This window comes from Tiliqua scincoides, chromosome 7 (assembly GCF_035046505.1).
Source record: "Tiliqua scincoides isolate rTilSci1 chromosome 7, rTilSci1.hap2, whole genome shotgun sequence".
Taxonomy (NCBI): Eukaryota; Metazoa; Chordata; class Lepidosauria; order Squamata; family Scincidae; genus Tiliqua; species Tiliqua scincoides.
Genome location: NC_089827.1, coordinates 38,805,443 through 38,818,182, shown reverse-complemented (window position 1 = coordinate 38,818,182; position 12,740 = coordinate 38,805,443). Strand labels below are relative to the sequence as shown.

Below are 12,740 nucleotides of genomic sequence, written 5' to 3'. Positions count from 1 at the left end.
GAGATCTGAAAGTCAAGCTGTGCGCTGTCTGGCTTGGGCAGTATCACCAGTAATTAGTGATGAACAAATTCCCTTCAGGTCAATTCAGAATTGGCTTGGCATATTGATGAGCTTTCTTGACCAGCTTTTGTTTTCCGAGAGTTCTCCCTGACCTCATAAGGTTGGCACACCCAAGCTGATAGTGCTGGCACTGCGTTTTATCAAGTGGCATAGCTAGAGGGGGTGCAAAGCACTACGTTTTGCACAGAGCCTCACTATTCACCCAGTCTTATGTGGCAGTTAATGGTAGTGGTGGTGGAGGAGTTGTGGTGGTGGTTTCATTGAGATGTTGCTGTTGGCCTGTTTCTTTTCCTTTGGAAGCTCAGCAAGAGGAAGGAGAGGAAGGTGGGAAGCGGTGGGAGTAAAACTGCGATGTATGCTATGTGGAATGGCTCCAAAGGGGAGGGGGAGGGACCCCTTGCACACTGCGGTGAGATTCCCTGCAAAATTTAATGCTTTGCACCCTCTCTAGCTACACCACTAGTTTTATCATATTGCCCCCCTGAGAATTAAAGTTCATTTTCACTTGCCCTGCGCCCATTCCACAGCACTAGCACAAAGGAGAATTACTTGGAAATTCAGTCACCCCAACCTCCAAGCAAATTTCCAAAAACAACGCAACCACAATTTAGCCCCAAGGTAAGGGAACAAACATTCCCTTATCTTGAGGAGGCCTTATGACTGCCCCTCCAACGCAGGATGCAGCACATAACTCCTTAGCATGGCTGCATCCATGCTGGAAAGTTGGATAGGATTGGGCCCTTAGCCTGTTCATCCTGGAACTTTAGGAGTTGACATTACAAGATTTCTGTGCATGCTCTTACAAATCAGCTGCCCTATTTTGTGCATAGCTGTAAAGCCATCCTCAAGATTTATGCCTTAACTGTCCTTGTGCCTGAGCACTGGCCCCACGTAAGACTGAGAATTACCTCCGGGGGAGAACGGTGCTCCATTTGTAATACTGATGAACATTACAAGGTGGCAAACCACCTGATCCTAACTAGGGCTATGCAGAACACTGATCCACTATCATAAATGGCTATATGACAGTCCCTGGTAGTCATTTTGGGGCTGCCACCGCAAACGGTGGTGCTGCTGCAGGCCTGCTTCCATAGCCGTAACAAAGGTAAGCTGGTGGCAGGGACAGAGGGTGGGCAGACGGGGCGGGGAGTGGGAAGAATGGGGAAGATTTTGGACAGTGAGGGAACAGGTGAGAATGGGATTGGGAGAGAGAGAGAGAGAGGGGTGGATTCTGGGAACAATGTCATGCATCAGGATCCTAAACCGGTTGCATCAGCCCCTCCATCTCCCCTTCCATCTCCTTTACTCCCCTCCATTTTGCACCAGTTATGTGACATTGTGTTGCCACTATATCACTTCTGGGTTTTCCTGGTAGACAAGATGATAGTGGAGATGGCTTCTTCGTGAAGTTGCTGCTGCCCACCTTCCTCCTCCTTTGGAGGCTCAGCAAGAGCTTCCAAAGGAAAAGGAACAGAGACCAACCACGACATTACGATGAAACCACCACCACACCGCCTCCTCCATCACCACTGTTAACTGCCATGTAGGATTGGGTGGATAGTGATGTTCCAATGGCCTTTTGGTTAGTCAAAATCAGGGTAGCAAGTTTTGTTTAGTTTCAAGAAGTTCCTGCAGGTCAAATCCTGGCAAAATATGTTTTCTTAGCTCTCCTGGAATACGAACTGGGTTTTTTGATTGTACTACCATTGATCCACAGAAGGCTGCCTACTCATTTCCTGACAGGGGTTTCTGTGCCTTTTACAGCTGCTGGACAGAGAGAAATGCAGTGAGCAAAAATCAATGAGACTCAAGTGCTAAACTCAGAGACTTAAGCATGTTTAATTCTTTCTGGGGTGCTAGGGTTGGGGGCCCTAAATAAGACACAATAAGACTCTCATCTGGCTATATACTCATTCTGCAATGATGGAGATACAGTTTCACTCTGGTTCAATTCTACAGTGTAGTGGTAACATCTTAATCAGAACTGCACAGCTTCTGACATTTCAAAAGCAATGCAGCCCATCATTCATGCACTGTCATTGTTGGCAACCTTCAGTCTCGGAAGACTATGGTATCGTGCTCTGGATGGTGGTTCTGGCACAGCGTCTAGTGTGGCTGAAAAGGCCGATTCAGGAGTGACAATCCCTTCCACACTGGGAGCACTGTAGTCTTCCAACATTTGACTCCTTCACCCCATTTTTTTTTTCAGCCCCACACAAGCAGCGTAAAACTTGGCATGTGCAGAAGCTCTCTTAGAAATTTCTCTCAACTTCATGAAACTTGTTTGGTTTTCCTTGAAAAGTCTCAGACATGATGCCTTTGGAGGGATCCTGAAATTCATGCTGAATTTCATTTTTTTCAAAATGTCAGTGCCGGCATTACAAAAAATCACGGGCTTGTTGACCATGCAATTCAGTGCTTGTCTGACCAGGGCTGCACTGAACATCAGGAGGGTTTCTCCACATTATAAATCTTTGCAGAGCTCTACCTTGTGTGGAGGAGTCCTCCTTGTGCTTGGCAGTGCCCTCTACAGATAAACACTGAGCATGGGACTGTCTACAAGAGATGTGGCCAGCTGACATGCTTATTGCCCGCGTGCAACTCTGCTGTTTCCCATTTCAACATATGTGGGAACAGTAACGCCAAAAAAGAACTAATGTAAGAGCAAACAGTAGCGTAGCTAAGGGGGGCAAAACAGTAAGTAGTTCAGGTGCCACAAGACTCTATGTAAATGGCCCCTTCCACTCGCAGTCAGGATCATTCCAGGAAGCGATGGCAATGTGCAAGAGACGCCATTTGGTTCTGCAAGAGCCTGCATGTTGCTGTTGCTGTCCGGAATTGTTCCTACAGCAAGTGAGAGGGGCCAATTACACGATGCGTTGTGGGGGCTGCAGTACTTGCCATTTTACCCCCCTTCCTGCGACACTAATTGTAAGAATTTGCTAAGATTAGTGATATCACTCAGGGTCTGCACAACCATCACTGCTTGAAAGAATCTGATCCCTCCTAATTTGTGGGTGTAAGAACAGTTGGATTCTTCCTTTGAAGCGAATGGTCTCATACTTTCCATATGATTTCTCACATTTCAGAGAAAATGCAGCTATAGATGTTGTCATGACTGGGCATTTTTATAGTGCTATAAAAATTCAGGCACCATAAATTTCAATCACTAACATCTCTGGCATTGATGGCGTCTTCTACAAGGGCATATTTTAAAACGATATGCCAAATCAGTGCAGCAAGTTTTATTTAGTTTAAAAAGTAAGCTTACAAAGCCAAACATTTTACTCTCCTACAATAGAGGAGGAAGAAATCAAGGCACAGTTTACAGACAACAAAGGAACCGGATAGAGGTCTTACTTTTTATTTTTTTTCCCCAGCAAACTCATTAGACCCCAAAAGTGTGAAATCCTCATGTGTTATTCAAATGAAACTATTAATTAAAACCTATAATTAGCATTTGCCAAATTATGTCTAATACAGATTGTTAATAATAGTGCGATGTATCTAGGATGCAAACACATTATATAGTTGCTTTGAAGTTTCAGTGCCCATGTAATTGATTTGCATATCTTTATTTTGATGTGAGGTCTCAGTGCTGTGGGCAAGTGTTGGCTGAATACAGTGTATTTTTTTAAAAAAAGACCTGCATTCCTAATGCATTCGCTAAAGATTTGTTCCACTTTGAATTTTCAAACATGCAGATGATTGCACTCCTTTACACAGCAACCTGTGAATTTGGCCAGCACAACCAGACTTCTGACTTCCTTTCTTTCCTGACATTGGTCCTGCTGCAGATCACCTTTCCCTTGGCACCTTTTCAACTGGATCTAGAGATGAGATTATTGTCTTCACGCCCCAGTAATGACATGAGACAAAGCAACTGAAGGCATTATCATGTTATTCCTTACCCATGTTGGCAACCTACAGTCTCGAAAGACTATGGTATTGCGCTCTGAAAGGTGGCTCTGGAACAGTGTCTAGTGTGGCTGAAAAGGCCAATTCGGGAGTGACAATCCCTTCCACACCGGGAGCAAGTGCAGTCTGTCCCTGGTCTGTCTCCCTGGCTATGGGCCTTCCTTCTTTGCCTCTTAGCCTCAGACTGTTGGCAAAGTGTCTCTTCAAACTGGGAAAGGCCATGCTGCACAGCCTGCCTCCAAGCGGGCCTCTCAGAGGCCAGGGTTTCCCACTTGTTGAGGTCCACTCCTAAGGCCTTCAGATCCCTCTTGCAGATGTCCTTGTATCGCAGCTGTGGTCTACCTGTAGGGTGCTTTCCTTGCACGAGGGCGCTTTCCTTGCACTTTCCTTGCATAGAGGAGATCCTTTGGGATCTGGCCATCATCCAATCTCACGACATGACCGAGCCAACGCAGGCGTCTCTGTTTCAGCAGTGCATACATGCTAGGGATTCCAGCTCGTTCCAGGACTGTGTTGTTAGGAACTTTGTCCTGCCAGGTGATGCCGAGAATGCGTCGGAGGCAGCGCATGTGGAAAGCGTTCAGTTTCCTCTCCTGTTGTGAGCGAAGAGTCCATGACTCGCTGCAGTACAGAAGTGTACTCAGGACGCAAGCTCTGCAGACCTGGATCTTGGTATGTTCCGTCGGCTTCTTCTTGGACCAGACTCTCTGAGTCTGGAAAACGTGGTAGCTGCTTTACCAATGTGTTTGTTTAGCTCGGTATCGAGAGAGTGTCGGATATCATTGAGCCAAGGTACACAAAGTCATGGACAACCTCCAGTTCATGTGCAGAGGTTGTAATGCAGGGAGGTGAGTCGACATCCTGAACCATGACCTGTGTTTTCTTTAGGCTGATCGTCAGTCCAAAATCTTGGCAGGCCTTGCTAAAGCGATCCATGAGCTGCTGGAGATCTTTGGCAGAGTGGGTAGTGACAACTTCCTATTCCTTACCCACCCTGCATTATACCTGCCAGTTGTCACCAAAATTTCTATTTAGCATAGAATACTACAGCTGTTATGGGACACTATGAAGTCAGTGAGAAACCCTCCCACATAGGGTCAATCAGGTGGTACATTTTAAAAAATCCAATTTAGCCCCAGCGAGGTAGAAGTTATTCCTGTTTATTTAGAGTGGGTAGCAGCAGTGTAGCAAGCCCCACAGTGTTCCGTGGTTTTGCCATACAGGGTTGTGTATGCATTATGTGCCACCAGAATGCTAGGCGTGGCAAGTGGAGCAAAGATAGGCCTGCCCACCCACCCCTGTGTCCGTTTGTCTCCAAATTGGAAAGATTCCAGATGAGGGGACTGATGCCCCAATGCAGGAGGGGTGACGCAATGATGTGGGCAGGTGATGTACAATGTCATCACATCACCCTGCCCCTGGTGCCGGCCAACCCAGCAATGCTGCTGGTGGGTAGGTAGACTGCCACTTTTCCATGAGGGACCACAAGGAATGGCAAATGGCGCAGAAAGCTCTTTCTGCAACAACTAATCAAATGCTTAAACTGCCTAATAAAAATTTGTGAGGATTTTCCCAACTATAACCTGGCTCACGGCCACAATTTTTGCACCTTGCAATATATGGGGGTATACATAATACCAACCCTCTAAATCCATGTGGTTAAAATGGATGAAGCCTTCATACTACAGGTAGAAATGCTGCTAAATTTTACCTGGAGTAAAATTTCATGGTAAATGTGACGGTTTCTACACAAGTGAAACTTCAGAGGAATTTTGAAGGGGGTGGGGGAAGACTTTCAGTAAGAGTAATGAAATTCCTCAGAGAGGTTCTGTGCATGAAGAAAGAAAACAGCTGCACAGATTGGTCTTTATTCCCAATGTGTTTAGATATCATAAAGAATTCTAATGTTTATTCGTGAAACACAGTGAGAACAGCTGAAAAAAACAATCCCTTGGAGCAGCAGCTTTCTCGAGCAGACTGACTTGAGGATCTGTTCATTTCTAAGAGAGTTTTGCTTAAAAAGTGATATCTGGAGGTTCTTGATGGTGTGACACCTCTAATCCATTTTGAGACAAGGAACAAGAATGGCAAGCAAACAAGTTAAATTGCTCAGGACAAATGGTTGGCAACCTTCAGTCTCGAAAGACTATGGTATAAGCCTACAGCACCCGGTATTCCCAGGTGGTCTCCCATCCAAGTACTAACCAGGCCTGACCCTGCTTAGCTTCCAAGATCAGACAAGATCAGGCATCTGCAGGGTAACAATTCTGCTTGCTTCTCTTGGGGCAAAACACTGATGTGGCTATAGATACACTCTTGGACATCACACATAGGGGGTCATTAGTATTATTATTATTTTTTGCCAGCAGTATATATTCCCAATTAATTAAGGGCGCAATCCTATCCTGTGCGGGAACAGGCAAGCCAAGAGCCTTATGCTGTATCCAGCACAGGATAGGGGCCAGAATTGGCTCAGCCAGAGGCAAGGGGAAACTTTTCCTCTTACCCCTTGGCAAGGCGCTCTGGCCCCTATGGGTCTCCTTGGAACCATGCCACCTCCGGAGGTGGCTCAAGTCTGAGAAGAGCGGAGCAACTTCAAGCTGCTCCAAACTCCCCAGGAATGGTGATTAGGATCTGGCGGTTATAACTGCCCCACCTCCTGCTCCCCAACCGCCCTCCCCTGGGGCTGCCCACGGTCAGCCCTCCCCCCGCCCAGGAATGCCTCCCCCCACCTCCTCCCCGCCTCCTCCCCATCCTCCCAAGAGCCTTATGTCAGCCCAGCTGGGCCAATGCAAGGCTCACCACACAAGTCTCCATGGAGGCTGGATTCAACCTCCGTGTGCCGGTGCACCTCCTGCCACTGGCATGGCTTGCTCATGAGGAGGCACAAATGTGCTTTATGGCACATTTGCAACCCTCCTGGGCAGCGGCGCAAGGGATTTGTGCCAGCCCAAGTGCAGCTTAGGATTGCATTGCACAATACACAGATAACAGCACATTACAAAACACTATATTTTTTTCTATGATGTATATCCGAAAATACAGACAATATTTGAGAACTTCTTGCTGAGTAGAATGATGGTATTTGGGTTCCAGAAAATGCCTTTTTCCCCAATGAATATTTACCTTTCCTTTCTGCAAATATGCTATGGCAGCCCATTTGTTCATGAGTATGACATATCATGCTTGTTTCTAAATCATTCCCCAGTAAGGGTTGGAATACAAATTTGTGTTACTTCTCCATTCTCCAGTTCATGTGTGTGACAGGTGCGGCAGAACCACTTGGACTCTGCCATAGTCCATGGAAAAGCACCATAGCTGCCCTGCCCACTTACATCTGAGGAGGCTCTCCTTACGCCTGAGAAAGCTAGTATAAAGAGAGCCTCCTTTGGTGTAAGGAGAGCCTCCTCAGTTGTAAGGCAGGGCAGGTGCGGTCCCTGGTTTATGCTACTTACCAGCAGAAGAGGTGTGTGTGCAGCGAGGCTGTATGCAGTGTAAGTGTAGGAAAGGGCAAGTGGGTTCCAAAGTACCTTTACCTGCCTACCTGGTACTTTGTATGCACCCAGTAGGCAAGGGAGACATGATTTGGAGCTGCAACAGCTTCTTTTTTTGATCAGTTACTCCAGCAGTACTGCCACTGTTGCACTCAGAAAGTTGGAGGAGGATCAGAGTGCCCCATGGAGTGACAGGCTGGAGAGGGTGGCGGAGAGATGGACTCAGGGTTTTGTCTGTTCACTACCCTTCCAAACATGCCCAAGGATGCCACTCTACCTGGATACTTCAGATGGTTGCTTGGTTGGTCCACCCCTGCCCTACAGGAAACTTACGACCCAAACCTATCGAGGATTAGGCTGCCAGCAGGAGCAGCCTTTTGCTGTTGCAAAATGGCTACCAACAACCAGTGACGTAGCTAATGATCATATAGCCCAGTGACAAGCTCAAAATGTTGCCCCGGAAGTGATGTCAAAACCAGAAGTGATGTCACTCCCAGGCTTTTTCAAAAGTGAAAAGGCATCTATCTGCTACCTGGGGTCAGTGAAGATGTATAGCCCCCCCCCCCCCCAAAAAAAAAAAAAAAACCAAAATCAAATTAAGTAAATAAATAAAATGTGTGCCCCTGGTAGGTTTGAGATACTGTGTTGGGGTGAAGAGGGATGGTTATTCTTCTCCTGCTAAATATAAGAGGGGCACCTCGTGAACAACAATCAGTTTCATAGGTCCGTTCTCAGTTAAGAAAATCCACTTTTTGTTCTATAAGGCAATTATGTTTTCATTTTCTGGTTAATTGGCCATAACTTTTGATAGAATACAGATATTCCAATGGGGTTTGTTTCATTGAATTCTACATTAAATTACCTTTCCAATGATATATAACATGATGGTATTAATCATATATATCAAGATTTTCACAATTTTGGTCACTAGTGTCAAGCTCAGCTTGTTGCCCCCCTAAAGCTTGATGCCCAGTGCAACTGCTACCCCCTGCACCCCTTTAGCTACACCACTGCCAACAACACGAAAAGGTCAGTTGATGGCTATTTTGTGTGCAATGGTGCAATTGCACCATTAAGTAAGTAAGGCAGACCCACTGGGGTAAGTAAGGCAGAGGTGGGGGTTGGGAGGGGCGAAATGAGGTAGGGAGGGGGAAGAATGGGGTGGGCAGGCAGTAGGAGGGGGTGGATCCAGCAGCAATAGTGAGCACCAGTTCTTTTCCCCTCTTTTCCACGCCTCATTGCCCCTTTTTTTCCTCCTTGGACTTGTGCTAGCTACAGAACTGGCACAAGTCTGAGGAGACCCATTGTGAAGCAGGAGACTTATGGAAGAGTAAGTGGAATTTATAGTGGGAATTTATGTGACTTTTGCATCAACATGTGCCAGCAGAAACACATGCTACTAGTGATTAGAAATGGGCCATTTATCACATGGAGTAGGGCTTTTTATACGAACTACCACTCCAGATGCAAGTTGAATGCTATTTTAAATACATATTTAACACATTTTTGAAAGGGCAGTTTGGATGACCTACCCCCCCCCCAACCAATGATTAAGCAATGACCTCCAGTAAGGAAGACAGGATATGCAGGTTGCAAATGCACAGAGAGGCTGGTCCGAGAAATATTGTCCGAACAGCCATGTCACTCAAGAAGAAATATCTGCTCTGAGATGTCAGCTACAGTGACATATCCAAGCATCATCTAAAAAATAAAGTATGCCTTTTTTGTTCAACACCCTTCTTTTAATCATATGCCTATTGATGCATACTTAATCAATTAATCCATGGAAACTCATCTGATCAATCAACAGGGATGTCTACAATCAGGAAGTCAATCTGTTTTACAAATGGAAGATTTCCTGAAAGTTCTAACCATTGTTAAACCCAGGCTTTGAAGCAATTAAAGAACTTCTAATGACAAGAGGGATTTTACAGATGATAGCCTGGCAAACCTGTCCTTCTTAGGCCTTTTTTTCAACTGACATCTGTTTAATATTAGGTGCAGTAACAGTTCTATTATTTACAATATGCAAAATGAGAGATAACCGCTATCCCAGAGTACTTAACCAAACCATGAAAGCGGTGAAGGAAATGAGCTTCGGGGCAGAAAAAGTCACACTTTTTGAATAAAAGCAAGTGTTACAGTGAAAAAAGGAAAATGGCCAACTAATGAATGTGCACATTGGATGCGTTTGGAAAAAGTCATGTGGGCAAGGCAAAGTGGTAATAATTCATGCAGCCACTGATCTTGGTTGCGTTTTAGAGGTAACATTTTTGCAAGGTTAAGCTGTCTTTGAACCTTTGCTATGAAATATTATGTGAAAACACTCTTTTTCCTCATCTCTCACAAATCGGTCTTGTTCTCTCTGCCTGCATTAAAAATAAAGCCATTCCACGAGGATGGCTGGAAAACAAAATGTCTCACTTCATTAATGTTTGTCTTTTCCTATATTCCATCTGGACCACTTTTTTTTCTGGCTAGGAACACATCAGGTTGCTATTTGTATCTATAGCTTTTTGTACAACCCTTTCTCCTTTTAAAAAAATAGACTGACTCACAACATGTTTTGTGATCTTAATGCTGCAGTATGTTTTTTTTCTTTGGGGCATGGAAATCAGTTATTCTTATCATGGCATGTGAAATGTTCAAGTTGGAGACACTTCTTGGATCAGCCCCATAGGCTTGTAGAAGGTGTTGTTGACGTGATGAGACTCTCAATAAAATGCATTTGAAAATAAATAAGCAGTTATTGATTGTCTACTGTGGATAGCCTCAAAGCTGTTCGGAGAAGCTGATGCCTAGTAAAATATAGGAGCTGCGTGAACCTACAGAATAGGGAAGAATATTGTCAGTGCAAAACCAAGTGCTTCGTTATTAACTGCTGCGGTTTGTATACTGTCCACTGGACCACTGCTTATATCGGAAAATATCGACACAATTCTACCTTACAGAACTGACCTGGCTGAACAGTCATTTTCAACTAGAAACCCTGAAAAGATGTTCTAGAGCCCTGCAAACAAGTTCTGTGAATGGACTTGGAATCTCTAACAGAGAATTCTCAGTACTTTTACCACACCACAATTCCCAGAATTTGTTGTGAATGAGCCATTCTAGTTCAAGTGAAACAAGATGGTAAATGTTGAAATGCAGACCCCAATCCAGACTTTATGCGGTTAACTTATTTGTTTTCAAAAATCTATGTTGCCTTTCTTGCCAAAGGCAACCCAACATGGCTCACTGTACAATAAGATAATAAACAATCTCCCAGTGAGTGGACTGCTCTCTCCCAGGTTCACAACATTTTGCATTCATGCCTCTGCCCAAGCTCCTGTATAGGCATGACAGACGGTGTATAGAGTTAAATGTTCTGCAATCCGTCTCCATTTGGCCTTTGTTCTCATTAAGGTGGCAAGCCTGTTGCTGGGCTGTCCCAGGCTGCAGGTGGGGATTCTGTTGACTGAATGTTCTACCATACGGGGGGAAAAATGTTCCTCCATATAATTTGTTTATACTAAATTATACAAAACACACAACATTTTATATACGTACATATAAAAAGCCTCTTAATTAAGGAAAGGGAGGGGTGAACAGAACCCCAGGAACAGAACAGATCCCTGTGCACCATCCAGTTAGCTGGGCATTCAGGTTTCAAGTATCCTAGGGATGCCTGTGGAGGGGTATAAAATCATAAAATCAAAGCGTTGGAAGGGGCCTAACAGGTCATCTAGTCCAACTCACTGACTTAGGCAGGAAATTCTCTTAGAGTATCTTCAACAGGTGCTTGTCAAGCCTCTGCTTGAATATCTCTAGTGAGGGAGAGTCTACCACCTCTCTCGGCAATTTGTTCCACTGCCGAACCTCTCTTACCGTCAGGAATTTTTTTCCTGATGTCTAATTGAAATCTCCTCTCTTGCAGTTTGTAGGCCAAGGGGTGGGGGACTGGGCAGTGAAAGTGGGAAGTTACTGGACCCTTGTCTTCTTTGCTTTGCTAGCCGCACCTATAGGCTAAAATGTGTATGAAAGCTGGCTGCGTCTAGTTTACACTCTGCACACGATCGGAGGAACGTCCTCCTTGTGTGTTGCTTCGGAACCAGCAATAAAGAGCTGTTCTCTGCTACACCTTCCCACGGAGTGTTTGATTGGATATTTGCACGCCGGGAAGAAACCTCACACTGCCTTTGGGGGTTCAGAGGCATCACTAGCATTGCACTATGTGCCCTTATTGACTTTGATGTAGCGGGATTGAGCATGTATTTTGGCGCTGTGGAAATAACAGATAACCCAGTCCCCGTTGTGCCTGAGGCGGGACGTCACTTTGCTGCCCCCCTTTCCCCCTTGTACCATCTTACCGTTCCCTATCTTCCTCCACCTCCTCTTCCCTCAGCACCTTGTCCTGTAAGCTCTGCTTCTTCCCAAATTTTTGGTCTGCTTGCACCTCATTTGAAAAGCCTGGGTGGGAAGGAAGAGAGCCTGGGAAGAGAGTGGAAGAGGAAAGGACATGACCTAGAAGCTCCTTCCTGTTGCACACAATTAACTTTCTGGGGTCTTTGCCCGGAGTGAGAAGGAAGAAGGTCTTGGAGGAGGTGGGGGCTGCACAGCAGGTGTAGCCAAAAGGCTGGTTTGGAGAATGAGCAGCCACCTGGATAGATGGCCAGTAGGCAGGGGTGGCATGCATATGCGGACACCCCTGCCGCCCACCTGCTCTCCCCAGCCTGTTGCTTGAGATGGCTGCTTGATTCATCCCATCACATAAGCAGTTTGGCCCCAGATCCCTGATTCACCATTCATGCCTTTGAAGCCCCATCTAGAAATGCAGCTGCTTCCTTTTGCAAGGAAGGTGACGATACTTTGGACAAGATGTGTGGACAACCAAGAGCAGGGAGGGCACCAGGATGAGGTCTCTTGTTATCTGGTGTGCTCCCTGGGGCATTTGGTGGGCCGCTGTGAGATACAGGAAGCTGGACTAGATGGGCCTATGGCCTGATCCAGTGGGGCTGTTCTTATGTTCTTATGTTCAAAGGCTTGGCAAAAGCAACCTGGCCTGCTCTGAGATTTTTGGATTTGGGGGCTAGCACTACTCCACTCACTTCACACTGACCCCACACACCTAGTTTTGATTTTCCACCATTCAGAGGAAAGGGAGCCAAAAGCACAAGGCTCTGATAGATCATTTGGTATCCCTTCCCTCCTCATCTTTCCATCTGCAGGCAAAATCAAAAGGCACCTTGCCGAGATGTTGAAGAAAAAAGTTATTTTTTACCGGGGGGG

The 12,740-nt window shown here is 45.7% G+C and overlaps 1 pseudogene; it reads right to left on the bottom strand.

Annotated features, from left to right (window-relative positions):
• Positions 1-6,134: 6,134 nt before the first annotated feature.
• Positions 6,135-6,253, bottom strand: LOC136658125 (5S ribosomal RNA; annotated as a pseudogene).
• Between the last annotated feature and the right edge of the window lie 6,487 nt (positions 6,254-12,740).